Source organism: Leucoraja erinacea, chromosome 9, assembly GCF_028641065.1.
Source record: "Leucoraja erinacea ecotype New England chromosome 9, Leri_hhj_1, whole genome shotgun sequence".
Taxonomy (NCBI): domain Eukaryota; kingdom Metazoa; phylum Chordata; class Chondrichthyes; order Rajiformes; family Rajidae; genus Leucoraja; species Leucoraja erinaceus.
The window spans coordinates 43,817,277-43,840,386 of NC_073385.1; the positions used below are offsets into that span (position 1 = coordinate 43,817,277).

The 23,110-nt window shown below is 45.4% G+C and overlaps 1 protein-coding gene across 2 annotated transcripts in view; it reads left to right on the plus strand.

The window, feature by feature from the left end:
• Window positions 1-1,528: 1,528 nt before the first annotated feature.
• Window positions 1,529-23,110, plus strand: part of stxbp6 (syntaxin binding protein 6 (amisyn)) — a 223,586-nt gene continuing 202,004 nt past the window's right edge. The window contains exon 1 of one of the 2 annotated variants that reach the window (XM_055640682.1): window positions 1,529-1,737. The gene's annotated coding sequence lies outside the window, so the exon portion shown is untranslated. Of the gene's footprint in view, window positions 1,738-2,041; window positions 2,152-23,110 lie in introns of those variants that run through there. The other variant, XM_055640683.1, reaches the window with a different exon arrangement.

The following is a 23,110-nucleotide window of genomic DNA, read 5'->3' on the forward strand; positions in this document are numbered from 1 at the left end:
ATGTATCCGTTTACTCTGAATCGGAATCTATACCCCAGTGCCATTTTCCAGCAATATGCCTCGATGTTTACCGTTCCTTCGAGGGAGAACGCGGGTCGATAAATCCTTCGCTATTCGCTCCACGCGGTTGTAATGATTAAATTAATGCAAGAGCTGACAGAAATTGAGCGCTGCACTGCAACGTCCCACAACCAGTGATCGAAATGACAGATAAGGTGATTACTGTTTACTTGACGGATTAACATTGCGGCGAGGATGAGAGCACTCCCCACTCTCCTTCGATTTATTAGGCAGATTGAAAGAGCAGACTGATATAATTATCGCCAAAGGCAGCTTCCCAAATAGCTCCCCTTTCCCCCACTGCCTGGCTGGCGACTGCTTCGATGAATCTTCCATTAACACCTAACTAACAGTAATTCAGGTGCCTGAAGGGTCCAAACCAGAAACATCACCTCCCCATGTTCTCCGGCGATGCTGCTGCCTGACAATAGTGAGTTACTCCAGCACCAAAGGACGGACACAAACTACTGCATGAACTCAGCGGGTCAGGCAGCATCTCTGGTGATGTTCCGGGACTGGACTCTTTTTACTGCGAGTTACTCCAACACTGTGTGTCTTTCAAAAAAAACTAATTGTAAATCTCATTTCACCCTTTCTGTTGACGTGTCCTAAACTGCTGTCCATTGGTCCAGTGCGGCGCTGATTTCGCCATGCAACCGCCGTTTCTTCAACAGAGGGGCGTGACGCACTGGGGCGTGACGTAGCGGGGAGTGCCGCAGGGGGGGCGTTGCGGGGCGTGACGTTGCGGGGCGTGGCGCACGGGGGCGTGACGTAGCGGGGAGTGCCGCATGGGGGCGTGACGTAGTGGGGAGTGGCGCAGGGGGCGTGACGTAGCGGGGAGTGCCGCATGGGGGCGCAATGGGGCGTGGCGCAGTGACGTAGCCCAAGAGGGCGTGGCGCAGGGGGCGTGACGTGGGGGGGGGGGGTGGCGCAGGGGGCGTGGACGTAGAGGGGCAGTGGGGCTTGGGGGGCGCGTGGGGAAGGGTATTTGCAGGGGGCGTGGGGCAGGGGGCGTGACGCAGAGGGTGTGGCGCAGAGGGGCGTGACGCAGGAGGGTGTGTGGCGCAAGAGGGCGTGACGCAGAGGGCGTGGCGCAGAGGGGCGTGACGCAGAGGGGGGCGCAGAGGGGCGTGACGCAGGAGGGGAGGGCGTGACGTAGTGGGGCGTGAAGGAGGGGCGCAGTGGGGGCGTGGGTTGGGGGCGTGACGCAAGGGCATGGCGCAAGAGGGTGCGTAGGGGGCGTGGGCAGGGGGGGGTGACGCAGGGGGGTGTGGCGCACGGGGGCGTGACGCAGAGGCTGGACGTAGCGGGGGCAAGAGGGCGTGACGCACGAGGGGCGTGACGTAGCGGGGCGTGACGTAGGGGGCGTGGGCTGGGGGCGTGGCGCAGGAGGGTGTGTCGCAAGAGGGCGTGGTTTGGGGGAGTGGCGTAGGGGGGCGTGACGCGGGGCGGGAGAAGTGGGCGGGTGGGTGCGTGGCGCATGCGCGGGGAGGTAGCGAGCGTGGCTCTGGCGGTGCAGGCGGGCAGGACGCTGTCGCTCGGAGACCACCGGCCCCTGGCAGCAAGTGGCAGCTTCGCCCGCCCCGCCCGCACAGCCTCTGGATACGGACTGCTCGAGTGAGCACAGAACTGTTTACGGTTAAGTTTCTTCTTGCACACCTGCGGACCAGCCTGCCGGTAGGTTGGAGGGGGGGAGGGGAGGGTGGTGAGCGAGCTGAATCAGTGAGTGAGTGAGTGAGGGGAAGGATGGGAGGTGGAGGGGGCAGAGGTGAGGAGAGAGGGCAGATGTGAAGGCGTGGGGAGAGGGGTGGGAAGGGGTGCAGGGGAAGAGTATCGTGTGCGGGAAGATGGGTGGACAGAGGGGTTGGTTAAGGTGGGTGGGCGAAGGCGTGGAGAGAGAGGTGGATGGGTTAGGGCTTGGGGAGAGGGGTGTGTGTGCAGGAAGATGGGTGGGCAGAGCTGTGTGTGTGTGTGCTGGAAGGTGGTGACTGACTGCAAGCTGCGGCTGCAGTTTCTGGTCACTTGCCGTTGGAGACGGGCAGCAAAGCAAAAGTCAATGGGAGCAGAACTTGGGGAAAGGAGAGGCGTTTGGTGAGTCAGAAATCCTGCAAATTGCCCTGAACTTCTTTGAAAGACACGGATTAGAAATGCAATCTTGCTCGGTGGCGGAACTGGGATTTTATTTCTCGTCTGCCTGTTAACAACATTTAGTCAAGACCGCTCAAACCCTCCCAGGAACGATGCAACATTTTCGAGACCGAGGGGGGGCAAAGTCAGCCGTGTTCAGGAAAGCGTGAAAAAAATAGTTTAGAGTGGATTTATAAACTCACCGGAAAAGTGTTGCGGAAATCAGTTTTCAGTTGAAGTTCGAGTCTGCTGGAATAGTCGCGGAACCTAATTACTTTGAGTTTTCTAGTGATTGGTTGAAGGCTTTTTTGCTAATCGTCAGTTCGAGACCATTGCAATTCTAATTCATGAGTCTGTCAGCTGCATGCCTTGCATTCCTCTTCACAAAGCACCGTGATCAGAAATACAGCGGCGATTGTAAGTTTCCCAGTCTAATTGCAGCCTTGGCTCTCACTTCAAAAGAAAGCTCCTGTGTGTGTATGATCTGTCAAATTGCTCACTTTCCCTGCCGTTTTAAAAAAAATCGGTTGCATGCATTAAACATCACTATGTAATCTGTGCTACAGATTCGGCATCTGTGGATTTTCTAATTTTCCGTGTTATTCATTCCACTTTTGGATAATCAAATTAAGGGAATGGATTTGTCTCCCTAGTGTATGGAATATGATTTGGAGTATCTCATCAAATGTGACAAAATATCAATGGGCTATTGTTTTGTTTTTATCCCTTTCCCCCACATACATGGGGTCGTGAGTGCAGTATCCCAAGTGGGAACAGCAACATGGAAAAAACAAGGAAAAATCCATCGACTGCCAGATCTGTAGTACTGACAGTGTCACTGTAAAAATGATGTAGTGCAACCAAATCTTTAAACTGCATTGAGATTAACATGCTTGTGCAGTAATGTGATTGTGCACTCAATAATTTTTTGTAAAATCAGGAGGGATAGTGTGCAATTTGATGTCAGGTGGCGGAATAGGTGTTGCCTTTTCTAAAATACTCTCAGGGTGATCATCACTTAAACCCTCAGCTGACAAATGACTGCTTACCTGAACAACCTTCAGGTAGCTGGCTATCCAACATAGAAATGCAGTGAAAAAAACATTTACTTTGATTCTAGTTGGTATTCACATATACTTCTCAAAGATTTAGAAATCAATAATTTTTCTTTCGTATTTTTGGCATTTACCTATTTCACGGCAGTATAACAGTTTTTAATTGTCCTTTATGCACCAATTGACTGTCTAGACATAAAATAACAATTGTTTTTACACTGGCTTCTTGTTTCGATAGCAAGGAAGCTGACTTGTTTTATAGTTACAATTATGTGATTGTGATTTTAATTTGTTTTGTGTTTGACAATTGATCATGCAGGAAGGAAGCATTTTAATGATTGTTAACTTGGTTTCAAGTTGTACATGTAGTTTAGGGTAAAAAATCAAAATAGTTGCAGGAACTTTGGATTTTGGAGGAGGGGAGGTTGAAGGGGGAGGAATGATCATTTCGGATCAAGACCCTGAATTACACAAATACAGCACCTTAAGTCAAGGTGCTGTATTTGTCAAGGTGCTGTACTTTGAAGATACAGTGTAGAAACAGGCCCTTCGGAGCCAAAGGAAACCGGAACACTCAGAGAAAACCTAAATGATCACAAGGAGAACATACTAACTCCATACAGACAGCACCCGGAGTCAGAATCGAACCATGCTCTTTAACATTGTAAGACAGCAACACTACTGCTGTGCCACTCTATTTATTAATATGTGACCTTAAACATCAATATTTCCTGTCCCCTACAGATGCTGCCGGCCCACTAAGTTCCACCAGCAGTTTGTATTTTTACTCCAAATTCCAGTATCTGCAGTCTCTTGTGTCTCCATGTAGTTTATGAGATTTGATGATTGACTCCAGTATATTATCTACAAACCAAATAGACACATGTGTAATGTCTGATTTGTTCTTGTTTTCAGTGCACTCTTACAAATTGTTGGACTGATTATCCACTTTGTTTGGTTTATTTGTCTACATTCATTTTCACCTACATTTGAAACTTGCTGATGTATGGAAACTTTTAATAAGTATATTGTATGATCATTTCAATATGCTATTGCGCCTGGTATGCATCATCACTTAGTTTAATAGGAGTATTACAGTTGGCCATTTGTATTTAACATGCATCTTCTTCTGTTCAACATGTAGAGAATTGTTTGCATTTGTGTGTTTGCATTTGACACAGTTCTTTGCATGAAGTCCACAGTGGAATGTTGAATTTTTGAGAAAATTATGAAAAATGTTGATCGATTAGGTTATAATACTTTTCTCACTTTTATCATTTAGGAACTGATACCTTCCTGTACATTATTTTTCGAATAGTGTTTTGAATAACAAATTGGAGAGTGGCCACGTGTAAATTTATTTAATATCAAAACAATAATAGATCAATTTAATGTCTTCAGTTTTGTGGTGGGGTTTCAGTGACTCTGGAATACCATGTTTCAAAGAGCTTCAGAGAGATTGTTTTTGGCTGTTTTGTCAGGTTAAAGCCTTGTTCAAAGAAACAAAAATGTGAGCTACTGTTAGTTTGTTTCGTTTTGAAGAACGCAAGGGGGTGATTTAAAAAGCATCTCATTGTTTACATATAAATGTTGCGACTAAAACCAAAATATTGTGCAAGATAAATCTTTAGTTCAACATTGTATGTTTACCTTAGTCTGTTTCTATTTGGAAAAACAGTTTTAGTGTCTTTTCTCAGCCTCCCATGATTTGCTGCTATACATTCTTTTAGTGTATGATGTTTAAAATTATTATGTATGATTTTCCTTGAATTCTGTTTGACACTTTTAAGTATAATATTCGGCTAAATGGGACCCGTTCGGTCCCAGTCACACAGGAGGCCTGGTCCCCCCAACGCAACCCATTCCCCAACACAATATTCCACCACTCACCAGTTCCCCCAACGCAACCCGTTTCCCCAAAGCAATATTTCACCCCCCAGGAGAGGGTGTGGGGGGGGGGGGGGTGAGAGGGTGTGTGTTGGGGTGAGGGGGAGAGGGGGGGGGGTGCGGAAAGGAGGGGTTGTGGCGAGGGGGGGTGGGGAAGGGTGGGTTGTGGGTGGGGGAAGGGGGGATGTGGGGAAAGGAGGGGGGTTTGGGGGAAGTGGGGTGTGGGGAGCGGGGGTGGTCGCAGCAGAAGCAGCTCCCACTCTGCACACCCCGCACCTTCAGCTTTCGGCCTCATGCATCAGATCCTGGACCCACTCCGGATTCACTCAGAGGCATCCGGTTCAACTCAGCAGCTTCCGGCTGGTCGTGCTGGTCGTCGCAGAAGCAGCCCGTGAGCTGCTCACTCTCCGCGAGCTGCACACTCTCCGCAAACTGCTCAACACAATCCTCCCCTTCAGCTTTTTATTCTCCCCGCCGCCATTTTTGACAGCGGGTTCCGGAAGGGGCGGTTTTTACGACATTTAAACCTTCATAACATTTGTACTATTTCACCAATCGGAACAAAACTTATTTGACAGCAGAGGAGAATGGCGAGTAACATGGTGAAAAATCGTAGCGCAATGGAGGATCGTTTTTGCGCAAATTGAAAAACAACGCAGACAGTGGTTTGCGCAAATTGAAAAACAACGCAGACAGTGGTCAAGATGAGAGTTTTAGTAATAATACTAGACCAAGTGGGACCCGTTGGGTCCCATGTTCACACGGGAGGGCTGGTTCCCCCAACGCAATATTCCACCCCTCCACCAATTCCAATATTGGTGGCCAGTGGGGGGGGTTTGGATCGCTAGTATGGGTGTTGTGGGCTGAAGGGACTTGTTTCCAGAGGGCTAGTATGGACATTGTGGGCCAAATGGATTCTTAGGGTGGCAGCTCAGTCACTCAAGCCTCATTTGCTGGCAGCTCACTCACGGCTGGTGGGTTGGCAGTTGACACGGCTATTCCTAGAAATTTCAAGCAGGGTTCAAGGCCACCAAATTTAAATGCAGTTTCCTACCACTTCAAGCAGGGTGCAAGGCCACCGAATTCCAGTGCAGTTTCATACCACTTCAAGCAGGGTGCAAGGCCACCGAATTCAAGTGCAGCTTCCGACCACTTCAAGCAGGGTGCAAGGCCACCGAATTCCAGTGCAGTTTCCTACCACTTCAAGCAGGGTGCAAGGCCACCAAATTCAGCAGTTTCCTACCACTTCAAGCAGGGTGCAAGGCCACCGAATTCAAGTGCAGTTTCCTACCACTTCAAGCAGGGTGCAAGGCCACCAAATGCAAGTGCAGTTTCCTACCATTTCAAGCAGGGTGCAAGGCCACCAAACTCGTGCAGTTTCCTATCATTTCAAGCAGGGTGCAAGGCCACCAATTTCACATGCAGTTTCATGCCACTTCAAGCAGGGTGCAAGGCCACCAAATTCAAGTGCAGTTTCATGCCATTTCAAGCAGGGTGCAAGGTCACCAAATTCAAGTGCAGTTTCATACCATTTCATGCAGGGTGCAAGGCCACTGCATTCAAATGCAGTTTCATACCATTTCAAGCAGGGTGAAACCACCATAAAACCACACAAAACACCACATAAACACCACACTCACAGTTCAGTGGACATTCAGTGTGTTCAGTTGATTCTCAGCTCAGACAAAGTCGTGACCTCTCCCTCCCCCATCTTGCAGAGACTGAACCACACTCGCACTTCCAGGTTTTATAATCCCTCCCCACTCCCAGTGGAAGGGGCGTGGCCTTCATGGTGTGATTGATAGGAGAGCGATTCTCAACATTTTTTAAACACTACACTTTTATTTTTCATTGATGGGAAGAATCCTCTGCACCTGATGAGCGGAGGGGGACTGAGTAAGATGGCCAAAAATCACAGCCGTAAGTGGTAGCGCTTTTTCTAAAATCAATATACAGTACAACAGGAAGTGGTCAAGATCAGACTTTTAGTAATATAGATAGATGTTGCAAATAATTTTCAGTAATTGTATTGTTCGTTTACTGTTGAAAAGTTAAATTATTTCTGTTATGTGCCCATTTTATGGATCGGAAAGGTTGAGGGGGATATGGACAAATGCGCACATATGGGACTCGTGCAGATAGGACCCTGGGGTTGACATGGGCAATGTGGGCTGAAGGGTCTGGTTTCATGCTGTAAGACTCTATACCTCTAAGTGCTTCAAGGACTGTATTTTACCAAGGCTGGTCATATTGTACAGCAGCAGATCTACATGCAGCAAGCCTCCACGGACACTCTAATTATGGCAGATAGTCAGTTTCATTGATGTTGATAGAGGGATAACTCCATTCCTCTATTTTGAAAATCTGCTGTGGGCAACTTAATGTTTACGTGAGAGACCAGAAGCGGCTATGGTTTAACGTCTTGTCTGAAACACACCATTTCGAACTGTGCAGTAAAATACCAGTAATCTGGTCGGGCATCTGGAATGTGAACTGCAAGCAGGATGTACAGTCGGACTCGGTGATCTGGAGTGCCAGCTGAGCATTGGGCAATAGGCTGGGTTCAGGAATGTGGACAATCTGGAAAACCTGAGTTCCGTTCGATCCAAGCCCCAGGAGTGCTGGATTTTTGGAGCTTTACTGTATTTACAAAATGGGGACTGGTCCTTGCGACCCAGTCCTAGGCCAGTGCCTCTGCCCTTAAGGTGCCTCCTCTCATGCCTTTTCATCACCCCATCAATGAAATGTCTTCCTTTCCTTTCTCTCTCTCCTTTATCCCTTGTCTATCTCTTTATAGGGATATAGGGGGCGCTGTCCTGTATGGGTATGGCTGCCCAGCCTGCAGCTGTCCGTTTTTTCACCTCTTTTTTATTTTTAGTGAGTTAAAGTGTTTTGTTTTTGGAGGTTTAGTCTTTTTTATGTGGTGGGTTGGGGGACGGGGGGGAGGGAAGGGGGAAACTGCTTTTCACAGTCCCTACCTGGTCGGAGAGGTGGTTTTCGTCCGAGCAGCACCTTCGACCCGTCCTCGCGGCCTACCAGCGGGTCTGGAGCGGCGTTTCCTGAGGGGACCGGCCAGAGCCTCGGCATCGGCGGCGGCACAGCGCCGGAGCGCTATCGCGGAGCGGGCGATGCCTTGCCCGGGTTGCCGCGCTGAAACTCCGGCATGCTGGGACCGCCGATGAAACATTGCGGAGCTGCAGGTCTGTGGAGCGGCCAGCTGCGGGCGGCAGCGCTGAACTTTACATCGGGAGCCTGGGATCTCCCGCCGAGATCGCCAGTGGTGGAGCTCCTATCTGTTGGCTTCAGAAGCTGCGGTCTCCGGTAAGGATGTGGCCATTCCAGGCATTCCAAGCCGCTGAGAGGGTGCTCCTGACGCCGGAGCACCATCACCCGGCGAGAACGGCCTGAAACATCGGGCCCCATAGCGTGCACTGCGGAGGCCTCAATAGGCCTGACTATGTGTGGACAAGGGGATGGAGACTGGACTTTGTGCCTTCCCTCACAGTGGGAACCATTGTGGGGGGATGTTTTTATGTTTTATGTTTTATGTTAAATTCTTCTTTAATGTTGTGTTGTATTCTTATTAGTGTGCTGCAATGGCAACTTGAATTTCACTACTGGTGTATGTGACAATAAATGAACCTTTCAACCTTTGAATCTAGCTTTGCTTTAATGACATCTGGGATAATCAGCTCAGTTACTTTTTGATAGTGAGCTTCCCCTAATCATCCCCTATGAGTAAGATCTGAATTTACAATTAAATTTGTTAGTGACTGTTTTGCATTTAAGGCCATTGTACCAGTTTTTTTCTGCTAATATGAATATCTTCTCTGGCTGTACTCCACAAAGCTGTTCATCTTAAGCACAAACCTCTCTCAGATAAACCATGTCTTTTATTTAATGAGAAAAGCCTGACTCACTGACACATTGTTTGGCCTTTCTGGATAGATATAGCATGTCAGTTTGGGTGTCATCTTCGTGGATCAATATTGTGCCTTCAGTTCCTCCTATGTTGTCTTTTTAACATGTTTGTCAGGACTGTTTATGGGAGAATTATGATAATTTGGGGATAGGTCTGAGAATTTTTATTTTGTGCCCATAATGGGCATGTTGGGCCAAATTGCTCCCTCCAATGCTGCAAATTTATCTGAAATTTCTTTTGGTTTTGTGTACCTGATAGATTTTGAGAAGGTCTGAAAGATTTTGAACACGTATGGGTAGACAGAATTAAGATACAGAACAGCCATGACCTAATTGAATGATGGACCCGATTCAAATGGCCATGTGGCTGGCTTCTGTTCTGATGTTCTGAAATAGGCACACAACTGGAGAGTCAGTCTCTGCCAAGTCTCTCAATCCACAAACTTTTGGCTTGTTTAAGATGCTTTCACTGAAACTGCACAATTGAACTTGGAGTAGGATAAACTTTCCCTTTTGAAAACTTGAAACCGTAATCCCCATCAGATTCTGCACAGCAGCACAGTATGCACACGGTCCTGCTTGTTTTTCCAGTAGCTGCATTGTTCAGTAGAATTAATGTACATACATCATTAATACAAAATAGTCTTTCACTAACAAGAAAGAAGCTCATTTATTGCCACATGCACCAATTAAGGTACAGTGGAATTTGATTTACCATGCAGCCATACAAACAAAAGAGCACACGTACACTATAAAATATAACATGAACATCCACCACAGTGGAATCAACATTCTTCACTGTGGTGGAAGACAATAACTTTATCAGTCCTCTTCCTTTGTTCATCTGTGGTCAGGGTCGTGGTCACTAATAACAGAAAGAAGATTTACTATCTGTTTTGTTGATGGTGGCTTTATCCTTGGACTTGAAATAAAAGTCTCAGTATAATGAGCTGGTAACCAGAGGAATTTTGGAAGCATTAACACTGCAGGCTTTTATTTATTGCAGCAGAACCCATCTCTGTGTGCATGTGCAGTATTTATGATTGGACCACACCAGTCAGATTTTAGTCAAGATTCTTGAAATGCATTCACCCTAATCTTCAGACGAGAGTTTTGTGGTCTGCTGTATGTACAGTATGTCTGGTGAATGAGGAAATCTAGTGGGAGCTGTTTATAGTGCTTCTAGTTTGGAGCGACTTGCATTTTTGTCATTCTTTCGTCTTAACGGGTTCTTGGATTACAGCAGGGATTTGAATGTTGTCTGTATTCTTTCGTAAGTATGGAAATATGTAAATAAATATGGTTTCTTCTTTGTCAGGTATTGGGGAATGGCAGTTCACTGTAATTGAGGCTAGTAATTTTAAACTCAATTTATTTTTGTTGCAGATAATATTTTTCAGTCTCTGGTTGTTTGCTGCACTTACGCCTATTGCTCTGAGAAAATTGACAACTATGCTGTCATTGTGATAGGCAACTGAATAGAAATATGAAACTCATGGGGCACACAGTCTTCTTTCTCATCTAACCCCATCAAAGAGGAGAACCCACCTTCAGAGCTCAATTGCGTTGTCAATGACTCGAATGGCCGTAACCCTTTAAATGTTAATGCTCCTAAGGTTGATAATTCTTTACGTTGATTTTGGTACTATTTTTTTTCTCCCCTTTCTTGACCCAGCCTCCAAAATAGTACTTTGTTCCGGCTATTCGTAATGAAAATGGGTAGGAATGCAACTTTTACAGATACAAGTGAATTGCATTAACAAGGATCTGTTGGTTGAATGCAGCCGTGTGTGGAATTGCTTTGTTCTTTTAACTGCTATTTATAAATGCGCAAATAAGAAGGACTTTGATACTTTCATGGCAGTGGTGGATTTCATCTACCATGCCTGCCTTGGCTATGGAAACTGGTCCATGTTTTATCGGGTCTTACTGTCACTTTTATTGGAGACTAGAAAAACAGGGTCCCGTTGGGTCCCATCCCCTCAATGCGGGGGGTGGGGGGGGGGGGCAGAGTGTGGCATCACACACACACACACACACACACACACACACACACACACACACGCGCACACACACACACACACACACGCACACACACACACACACACACACACACACACACACACACACACACACACACACACACACACCCCCTTGATATGGGTATGGAGGGTATGGAGAGAAGGCAGGTACGGGATACCAAGTTGGATTATCAGCCATGATCATATTGAATGGCGGTGCAGGCTCGAAGGGCCGAATGGCCTACTCCTGCACCTAATTTCTATGTTTCTATATTATATTAATATTATTAATTAGTTCCTTTTACCCCCCCCCCCCCCCCCCCCCCCCCCATCCACTCACGCATAGCCCCCAACTTGCAGGCGCATCTAGAGAGGGAGAGGGAGGGAGAGAGAGAGCAGAGAGAAGGGGCAGAGACAGGGAAACAGAAACATAGAAAATAGGTGCAGGAGTAGGCCATTCGGCCCTTCGAGCCTGCACCGCCATTCATTATGATCATGGCTGATCATCCAACTCGGTATCCTGTACCTGCCTTCTCTCCATACTCCCTGATCCCTTTAGCCACAAGGGCCACATCTAACTCCCTCTTAAATATAGCCAATGAACTGGCCTCAACTACCTTCTGCGGGAGAGAATTCCAGAGATTCACCACTCTCTGCATGAAAAAATGTTTTCCTCATCTCGGTCCTAAAAGATTTCCCCCTTATCCTTAAACTGTGACCCCTTGTTCTGGACTTCCCCAACATCGGGAACAATCTTCCTGCATCTAGCCTGTCCAACCCCTTAAGAATTTTGTAAGTTTCTATAAGATCCCCCCTCAATCTTCTAAATTTGAGGGGGGGAGAGGGAGGGGGGCAGAGGGAGCAGGGGGGGGGGGAGACCCGGGGGAGAGAGGCCAGGGCGGGGAGAGGCCCGAGGGGAGAGAGCCTTCAGCTATGCATCGAGGTGAGCACGGGCGGGTGGGGGAAGGGGGGGTGGGGTAAGGTGGGAGGGGGAAGTGGGTGTGTGAGAAGGGGGGGTGTGAGATGGGGAGGGGGGTGGTCTCAGCAGACGCAGCACGCACTCTGCTCACCCCATGCCTTCGGCCTCATGCAGTAGCTCCCAGTCCCACTCCGACTTCACTCAAAGGCTTCTGGTTCAACTTACAGCTCCCGGCTCGTCTTGCTGGTTGCTGCAGAAGCAACCCGTCACAGTGCAGCCACACGGGCGGGTGGAGGGAGGAGGTGGGGGGGGGGGGGGGGGGGGGGGGGGGGGGAGAGCCCGGGGAGGGAGGCCCAGAAGGGGGGGGGGGGGGGGGGGGGAGAGGGGGGGGGGGGGGGGGGGGGAGGAGTGGGGGGGAGGAGATTACTATCACATCCAAGGATGATGGTGGTGAGGTATGGTATTGCAGTAATAAAGATAGAGGTAAACTTTGGATTAACAATGCAACCTTGTTTGACATCCTCTTTCATTGATTGGTCGTATCATGGATTGCATGGGGAGGGAAAAAGATTCTCTGACCTACCTCATCGCCAATGACTGGGGCATTTCTGGCCCCTTTCCATTCTAAATGAAGAAAGAGCATTAAGGATGATATTGAGAACTTCCAGGCCTTATTTTGAGAGCACACATCTCGTTCCATAATGTAGACACAAAATTCTGGAGTAACTCAGTGGGACAGGCATCATCACTGGAGAGAAGGAATGGGTGACGTTTCGGGTCGACACCTTCTTCAGACTGAAGTTCCATAATGAGTTGATTGTCTCAAAAATTATCCACACTCGGAAGAGTGGCGGTTCCCACATCTTCCTGATCGAAAACTGTATGCGTCATCTTTGACCTTGAGGGACTGCGGAAGAAAAATAAATTATTTTACATAGGGGAAACTTTAAGGGTTTTGTCATCATACCCAATAATGAGTTAGACGATAATGAGGTTTGTAAGTACAAGATTGATGTGCAAGGTTTTTTTAATGGCACACTTTAGTTTTTGTTTTGCTTAAATATTGTTTCAGTAATTTAGATTATTAATTATCATACGACTTGGATTTTGCAGTCAGTGAAAAAAGGATAGCCCTCCAGCTGTCGTTTCATGTAATTTGTGTTTTTATGACTGTTGGCAGATCAATTTCCCTCATGGGATAAACAAAGTTCTATCGTATAGTGGCTGTCAAGAAAGATAGCCACAAGCTATTGCCGTCAACTTTCCCGGTGAATGCACAGCAATCCATGGTCAGGAGTGTAATGCGTCAAGTCGTACACAGGTCAAGATACAACACATATTTATTAAAGTCCACTTACAGCATTGGTCTGTAGGACATTACAGTAACTAGCAGCTACTCAGACTGAATTACGTGAGCAAGATCTTGGTAATATAAATCTCATATTAGGCGGAGCAACTACTAACAAGCACTACAATTGGCTAGTAGGAAACAACCAATCTACAAGAAGCAGTGATGTATGCTAACTGGCTGTCTAGCCGGTCACACTAAATAATTGTAATTGAACAAACTAGGAAGAAGAGAGCAAAATTGTAGTATGTGTAAGTATGTGGCAGTGTACCAAATAAAGAGTAAGCAATTAGAGGCCCGGGAGCCGTTGGGGCAAGAGGAGGAGTTGCCGGGCGGTGAGTGTTTAAATCAAGCGCGGGGCTTACCGAAATCTGTAACGTTCCACACTTCATAGGAAGGGTTCTGGTGGATGCCGCTGATTGGTGGAAGCAGACTAGAGGAAGCAGCTGATTGGGTGCACCCTCGGGTTAGCATTTCTGCTTTCTGGTTAAAGGTACAGTGCTTTAGTAAAGGTACAATGATCTAAGGGTACAGTGCTTTTTTTTAAGTAAAGGTACAGTTTAAAGTACAAGAGGGAGCAGCTGATTGCGAGTCAGATCCCTGTTGATTTCTTCCAGCAGTTTGTATTGTATTGTATCCAGGGTAAGGCGGGAGAATGAGGGCCAGGGCGGTTTACTGTTATGGATGTCAGATGTGGGAGGTCATGGTGTCGGATAGCCCTTGAGACGTCCACATCTGCGCCAGGTGCATCGAGATGGGGCTCCTAAGGGACCGTATTAAGAACCTGGAGTAGCAGCTTGATGACCTCTGTCTGGTCAGGGAGAGTGAGGAGGTCATAGAGAAGAGTTATAGGGAGATGGTCACTACAAGACCATGGGAGACAGACATGTGGGTCACGCTTAGGAAGGGCAAGGGGCAGAGGCAGGGATGAGTGAGTACCCCAGTGTCTGTACACCTTGAACATAAGTACTCCTGTTTGAGTACGGTTGGGAGGGACAGCCTGCCCGGGGGTAGCGACAGCGGCTGGGCCTCCGGCACAGAGACCGGCCCTGTTACTCAGAAAGGTAGGGAGAAAAAGAAGATGGCAATAGTGATTGGATAGGGGGATGATCGCCTATACGACCCCCTATAGTTAGGGGGTCGTATAGGCGATTCTGTGGACGCAGTCGGGAGACCCGGATGGTAGTCTGCCTCCCTGGTGCCAGGGTCTCGGATGTGTCTCAACGCGTCCAAGATATCCTGAAATCAGAGGGAGAGGAGCCTGAGGTCGTGGTACATATAGGTACCAATGACATAGGTAAAAAGAGAAGAGGTCCTGAAAGGAGAATTTAGGGAGTTGGGAGGAGAGTTAAGGAAAAGGACCAAAATAGTAACAATCTCAGGATTGCTGCCTGTGCCACGCGACAGTGAGAGTAGGAATGGAGCGAGGTGGAGGGTAAATGCGTGGCTGAAGAACTGGTGCAGTAGGCAGGGATTCAAGTTTCTGAATCATTGGGACTTCTTTTGGGGAAGGTGTGACCTGTACAGAAAGGGCGGGTTGCACTTGAACCCTAGGGGGACCAATATCCTGGCGGGGAGATTTGCAAAGGCTACTGGGGAGACTTTAAACTAGAATGGTTGGGGGGAGGGACTGGAATAGAGAAAGCTAGTAGACAGAGTGTGAGGCAGGAGGCAGAGAAGGGAAGCACTCGGACCCAAAATCTAGTAGAGAAAGAAGAAAAAGAAAATAAACAGAGAATAGGAGGCGGTGGGTATTTTAAATGTGCATATTGTAATGCTAGGAGCATTGTAAGAAAGGTGGATGAGCTTAGAGCCTGGATTGATACCTGGAAGTATGATGTTGTGGCGATCAGTGAAACATGGTTGCAGGAGGGCTGTGATTGGAAACTAAATATTCCAGGATTTCGTTGCTTCAGGTGTGATAGAATTGGAGGGGCGGGGGGCTGGTTTAGCGATGTTTAAAAAAACATTGAAATCATACTTCTACAATACAATATTTATTCCATGTCATTTGAACCTAAATGAGGCTCAAACAAAACTCTGTTTCCACAGCCATACAAACAAAACAAGACACACAAACAATTCAATTTACACAAACATCCATCACAGTGAATCTCCCCCTCACTGTGATGGAAGGCAAAGTCTTTTCTCTCCCCTGCACCATTTCTCTCCCAATGTCGAAGCCCCAAGCGGGCGATGATAAGTCCCGCGGCAATTAAAGCCGCGCGGGGCGAAGTAGGACCCCGCTCTGGGTCGTTCCAACACCGCGACACGTGCTGGAGAAGTTGTGTTGCGGGAGCTCTGAGAAGTTGCGTTGCGGGAGCTCGGACCCGCAAGCTCCTGATGTCACAGTCCACCGGACCTGTAGCTGCAGCTGGAGCCTCTGAGCTCCGGAGTCGGGCCGCAGCAGCGAGCCACCACCGCTCCCCACGCTCCGAGGCTGGCCAGTCCCACGATAGTGAGTCCACAGCTCCGCAGACTCCGCGACTGGAGCCCCTAGGTCGTTCTGGTTGGAGGCCGCTCCACGGTACTAGGCCCCAATGACAACGGAGACCCTCCCCCCCCCCCCCCCCCCCCCCCCCCCCCATCCCCACATATACACAGTTAAAAACAGTTATAAAAAGAACACAACTACATTTAACTAGACAAAAAATTAAAAAAGGACAGACAGGCTGCAGGGGCCGCTGCAACGTGAGTTGCGTCACCACACACCTGTGCACTAGGTGGAATGTGTGGCATGCATATAATATGTGTAGTGGAGATTATATAGGCATGGATTAATATAGTTAATCTACAACTATGTTAGTCATGAACCCCATAAAGTGCTTGTCAACCTTTGACCCCCTTTGTCATATTATTGACATATTATTGTGTGCAGTATTGTAAAAAGACACACGTACATTGGCCTTGTTGTGGTGTAATAAATCTATGTGCCAATAGCTTTGCTATCTTTACACCTGCAAAGTCTGGACCTTTTAAGTATTACATTTGGGATGAAGAACGATTGGTCATTTAACAGAGTGAATGAAGTCTGTTGTAATGTGATGTGTTGACTTCACCATTCTGTTTTCCACAGAATAGCTAAAACAATGGATGAAGAAATCAACATATTATTCTTTGTTCATGTTCATTAAGGGCCTGTCCCACTTACGCGCCCTCATTTTTCCCCTTTGATTAAGGATGAAATCTTTATGTATGTAAATTAAATCTAAAGGTATGTGATTCCAAAAATAAAATAATTGTAGATCATTACTGCTCACACAATTAAGGAAATAGTATTGTCCAAGAAGCAAGGAAAATGGATGTCTTATTATGAGATTAATTAAATTTCAAACCTTATATGCAGGTACATAAATTCTCACTGTAACTTTTTTAACCAGAGGGATTCTTTCTTATTGAAGAGCACCAATCGGTGTTGCTCTCTAAGGAAATCAGCAGTACAGCTGCTTAGCTGTTCCACGCACAGCTAGTTATTGTAAATATATATTATTAACTCCAGCAAAGTGGCAACTAACAAATGCAAATATAGCTCTCAGATGACATGTACATCGGGTCCAGTGAAATCTTACATGTACATGAGTATATTGTAGCAAATACACTTAACATTTTTGTGGTCGGACATCTGTTACTGGCATTTTGTTTAAACGTCAAATTCAGTCAGCCCGCCTCCTGCTCAGCTGATTGGTAAGTATGACGCAAATGACGTCACGCGCGAACTTAGCGCGTACTTAGCGTGAACTCCGCTTCCGTTTGGTCGCGCCAAACGCATACAATCATATGCAAGTGGGACAGGCCCTTTAGACTTGCATGCAGTTTGTGTATTGAGTCTTGAATGCAACTGGTGTTGCTTAGAATTTGCTAATGCTATTCTCTAATTAAAAATAACTATTGGCAATAGGCATGAATATTTGCAAAGTAATTGAGTGACTTTAATTACCTTTCTGAGCTTAATATATGGAAATGCCCCACCAGCGCAGTTCCCTGAACCAGTTCGACTGGTTCCACCAATTCAGTGTTCTTCCAATTATTGGTTCTTTTTCAAGACAATTGCACTGATTTTTGTTTCAAAAATCATAACCTTAGCGTCAATTTAATGCTTCTTCCAATCTGTATTTCAAGGTGAGATACTGTTGTGCAGATTTTTGTGAAAAGTTTTGCAAATAAAATGAAAGTTTGCAAATAAGTACGAGTTCCATATAAGTGTTCTTGCCTGTCAGCATTGCTTTACCAGTTTCTTTCAAATAATCTTTGATTTAAACCAGCATCTGCAGTTCCTTCCTACACATTCTTTCAAATAAATTTGTATTCTGTATGAGTGAATTCGGTCTTTATTTTTGATTACAACAACAAAAGAATTCTGACATCAAATATTAAACTAACTCTAAAAAAACACATTCTTTACAGAGAGTACTGTTCTGAATACTTTTTTTGCACGGTTTTTGAAATTGCACAGATGACTCTTATTTTTATTGCAAGGGTGACATCACACTCCATTGCATGCAATACAAAAATATTTGTTAATATGCCTTATCTGTAGCAATGTTACAAAATTTTGAGATTTAAAAAATCAAGTCTGCAATTTATCCCATCAGATAAAGCATAAAAATAAGTTTAATTTGACACCTAATTCACTTTCATATCTCAAGTAATAAAAAAGTTATGGCCATTTTCATACTCAGAAATTAGCATCTTGTTCCCTATTGATTTTCTATGGACATAACAAAAAAGCTGTGATCATGGACAGTCAAAAGCCCATAACCTTCTTAAAAATTAAGAGAACTGAATGAAATTTTCAGTTATCATAGATTGAACCATTCTGAAACAAATATAAAATAATCTTACTTGGATGACCTGAAATTAAAGCATATAATTACTTTAGTTACCCAACTTGTAGCTAATTTAAAAATCTTCAATTACTAGATCTAAACATCTATCCATTTCTTAATAAAATGATTAACATTTTAAATAGCCTAAGTGTCCAAATAATAATCACAAATAATTCACAATAAAACATGATTTTTAAAACTCATTTAAAACAATTTATAGGCCAAATGGAAGGAATTTATTGATCAATTGCTGTAAATTAAAGTCCATTTTAAATCGGCTCTCTAGTGGGATCCTGTGAACGCGCTGGTTTAGAACGTTCACGTTGCGCTGGATTTGTGCCCTCAAATGCCCAGAAAAATACTGCGGGATATAAAGAGCCCAAAATGAGCTACTCACTATAGAAAACTTTATATACAGGGTTCTTAAGAAGCCCCTTTTAATGTAAAAATAAGGTACATACCTTTAATTGTTTGCTTTATAAAACCCTGGGGCTGCGAGAGGTCGCGGGTTTAGAGAGTGATTTTTAAACTACTATAACTATTATACAAGGCCATAAAAACTAATAATACCTTTTGCGACGGGGTCTTTCAGCGATTTTCCGTTAATGATTTACTAGGCTGAACATTTTCGATTGCAACAGCCTAGTAAAAATCGCGTTTTAAACCCACCCCCTCTAAACAGCGCCAAAATCGCGCACACGGCCTGGGGCAGATTCTCAACGACGATTCAGGTAGGTTTTGCAACATACCTATTACTGCTTGCACAATCCCATTCCTTTCCTGACAATCGAAATTAAAGGTTCCCAGAATCAATTTGTCATAACCAAATGTTTGAGCAAAGCTGATGATTGGCCTGATCTACTAAATTAATTGGTCATGCAGCATAGAAAGAGCCCCTTTGGCCCAACCTGTTCATACTTACCAAGGTGTCCATCTAAGGTGTAGCCTTTGCCTGCATTTGACCCTTATTCCTTGAAACATTTCCTATCCGTGTATGTTCAAATGTCTTTTAAATAGGACCATGGTACCAGCCTCAATCACTTTCCCTGGCAGATCATTTGGGATACATACCACCCACTATATGGAAAAAGTTTCCCATTTGTTTCCCACTGGTTTCCCACTAAATCTCACCTTAAATCTACACCCTCTAGTTCTTGAATCCCCAACCCCGGAAAAGAAAAATGTTGTGCATTCACTGTTACCCTGCCCCTCCTTATTTTATATTCTTATATAAGATCATTAGTCTCCTGTGCTCCAAGGTATAGAGTCCTAGCCTTCCCAACTTCTTCCTATAACTCACTCCCCTGAGTCCTGAGATCATCCTCTTAAATCTTTTCTGCACTCTTTTTGCTCGATGTCATCTTTTTGTAGTTGGGAATACGCTGAGTGCATCTTGTACAACTGCAACATAAGATCCCAAAGTACAATCAATGCCATTACCGGTGAAGACCAGCATGCCGAAAGTCGCCTTCATCATCCTGTCCACCTGTGACACCACTTTCATGGAACTATGTACTCACGATTCCTCATACATTCTCATCAAATCCTTAATACAGATGACAAACAACAATTAGCCCAGCACCAAGCCACAGGATAATTATTTTTAAGCTGATAAAACTAAGCTTACTGGTTCCAAAAGGCTTGCCCACCAACGCTTCAGTCATTCTTCACAATTTCCTTAGAGTAGGTCAGGTTTAGCCCTCACCCTTGTGGGCCCCTCTCTACATATGTCTTAAGGAGATTTTCCTGAACATATTTGACAAATTCCATTGTCTAAGCCCTTGATACCATGGCAGTCCCTGCCTTGGGAAAGTTATGACAACCTTATTCGTCTTGCAACTGCCTTCAATCACATACGCTCGCAAGTTATAGGAGCAGAATTAGGCCGTTTGGCCCATCAAGTCTTCTCCACCATTCAATCATGGCTGATCTATCCCTCTCAACCCCGTTCTGCTGCCTTCTCCCCATAAGCCCTGACACCCTTACCAATCGAGAATCTGTCAATCGCCATCCATTGACGACCTCCACAGCCATCTGTGGCAATGAATCACAGCATATTTGTTCTTCTTATTCCCATTTACTATTGGGGGGGGGGGCACTGTACTCTCCCTACGAGGTGGTCATTCTTTTTTTTTTTTCTCAGCCTCGCCCATATTGTCCCACTGGATGAACTGTCAGTAGTGTGATCTTGGACTACTGCCGTGATGTTCTCCTTAATCAGTAAAGCAAATCCGTGCTTTTACCTCCAGCTCTATCAACATGGTAGCATCTGTGTCCTGGTACATTAAGCTACCAATCCTGTTCCTTAGTCAGGTTGCTGTTGCAGCTATAACATCCCTGTCCTATGTTCCTATCCACAACCTAAGTTCATCTGCCTTGCGCATCAGGTCTCTAGCATTGAAATAAATGTAACTTAATCCAACTGTCCTACCTCGCTCCCTGCTGCACTCCTGTCGATCTTGTCTGCCTATTTGATCTGATGGTTTTCTATTGGCTTGCTTTAAGTTTAATCCTGTAAACTTTATCGGATGCGGCCGAGGAGAGTTTTCATCCAATTCTACAAGTTCAAATCCATAATTTTACATTCAACAGGATTTTTTGTGTAATGCTTCTTTGCACTTTATTACCCTTACTGCATCTGAATTCTGTGCAGGGACAAAAATTAGAAGCAGGAGAAGATTACTCAGCCCTGAAGTCAATTCTGCCATTTAATAGGATTATGGCTGATCTAATTGTAACTGCAACTCTGCATTTCCATCAGCCCAAAATAATATTTCACCCTCTGAGCAAGAATCAGACCCTTGGCTCCACCTCCTTTTGAGATGGACTGTTCTAAGAGTAAAAGATTTGACTCATTATCCAAACCCCTTTTAAATGTTGACCCTGAGTTCGAGATGCTCCCTCAAGAGGACTGACCTACCCACATCCTCCCTATCAAGATCCTTCGGAATGTTGTATATTTCAATCAAATCGTCTTATCTCCAGCGAATACATGTCTGGTATCTCTAATGTTCCATCTAAGACAACACACGTGTTCCAGACTCAATAAAGTAAGCCACTTCTGACTGGTTGCAATGCATTGACTGCCTCCCATTGCGAAATCAGTACTGTGCTCCGTACTCCAGATGCTGTGTGTGACTAAAGCACAGCTCCTCTACTTCTGTATTAAGTTGCCCTGGCGATAAATGATATTCTGCCGGCATTCTAATTACTCACTGGAGCTTTATTGTACTGATGGGCATTCATCTCCATCTCAAAGCTCTGCAAACTCTATTTATATCATATGCTCAGTTGTTCAAATGAGTTTAAGAATAAAACACACAACCACATAAAAGTTAGCATAAAAGCAACAAGACACACAACCATATAAAGGTTAACATAAACATCCACCACAGTGGATTCAACATTCCTGACTGTGATGAAAGGCAATTAAAAATCCTCCAACATGAAGAGTTATAGAACTCACCCAACTCTTTATGTTGGAGGATTTGGTACATGTGACAATAAATTAACCTTGAAACCTTGAAATTAAAAAAAACTTGGGACAGCTTCAGGTATTGGAGAAAAACGGATGCATTTATATATCACCTTCAATGAAGAATTCAGAATGCCTCGAAGTATCTTGCAGCCAAAAGGTCATTTTGAAATTTAGAGAAATGTTTACTATGAAAAATGTATGAGCCAAATTGTGTTGTTTCACACCTGTGCCCTTCCAGCAAACTTGCTTTCATGTATTCAGTTTAGCATTTCTATTTCTATTTTTGAATAGAAAGAACTGCAGTTTTTGTTTCACATTACTTTTCACTTTTCTTTGTAATCTGTCAGGATTCGATAAATATTCTTCAACAGATCTGAGATTTGTTAGGGTGACACAGTGGTGTAGCAGTAGAGCTGCTGCCTGACAGTGCCAGAAATCCAGGTTCAAATCTGACTCTAGGTGCTATCTGTACGAAGTGTGTACGTTCTCCCTGTGACTGCGTGGGTTTTCTCCGGGTACTCTGGTTTCTTCCCAAGCTCCAAAGACATCCAGGTTTGTAGGTTAATTGGCTTTGGTAAAATTGTAAATTGTCCCTAGTATAGAGGATATTGTTCGTGTACAGCGAGATTGCTTGTCGGCGCGGACTCGAGCTAAAGGGCCTGTTTCCACGCTGTAGCAATAACGTCTAAAGTAAAGTTGAAATCTTGGGGTTTCTACCTCTGCATTCCTTCCCTGTCTTCAATACAACTTTTGTCATATCCAGCATGCTTCAAGCTGAATGTTGCTCCAGCTATCCATGACATCAATGTCACTACTCTCATCCTTTCCATGATCTTTTTTTGTAATATTGCAAATCCTGCATAGTTTCCTGGTGACACAGCAACTGCAAATGCTGGAATCTTGAGTAAAACACAGTGTTGGAGTAACTCAGTGGGACAGACAGCGTTTGTGAATGGAAAGGAAGACAATATTTTGAGTCGGGACCATTCTTCAGACTGATAGTAGTAGGGGAATGAAAGCTGGAAAAGAGGAGGTTTTTCCACTCCTACTGTATGTCCTCTTTCTTTAGTAAATGTGGTTTCCCCTCTGCTAATGCCATAGTGATGGAACCTTTGCCTGTGTCAACTGTGTCCCACAATTAGGCTCTTGTTTCCCCTCTCTCCAGAGGGAACGAGTAGTTTCCCAGTCCTGGCCTTTCATCTCGTTAGCCTCTGCATGCAACTCATCATTCTCCAACACTTCTACCACCTTCAATGTGATGCCACCACTAGTCACATCTTGCCATTCCCATCCCCACCCCTTTCCACTTTACACAGAGACCACACACTCCACAACTCTTTGGATCACTCATCACTCCGCAGCCAAACCACACACTCCCCAGGTACTTAACCCTGCAACTGCAAGAGATATAACACCTGCCCAGCCACCACCTCTCTCATATCCATCCTGAGATCCTTGCATGCCCTTC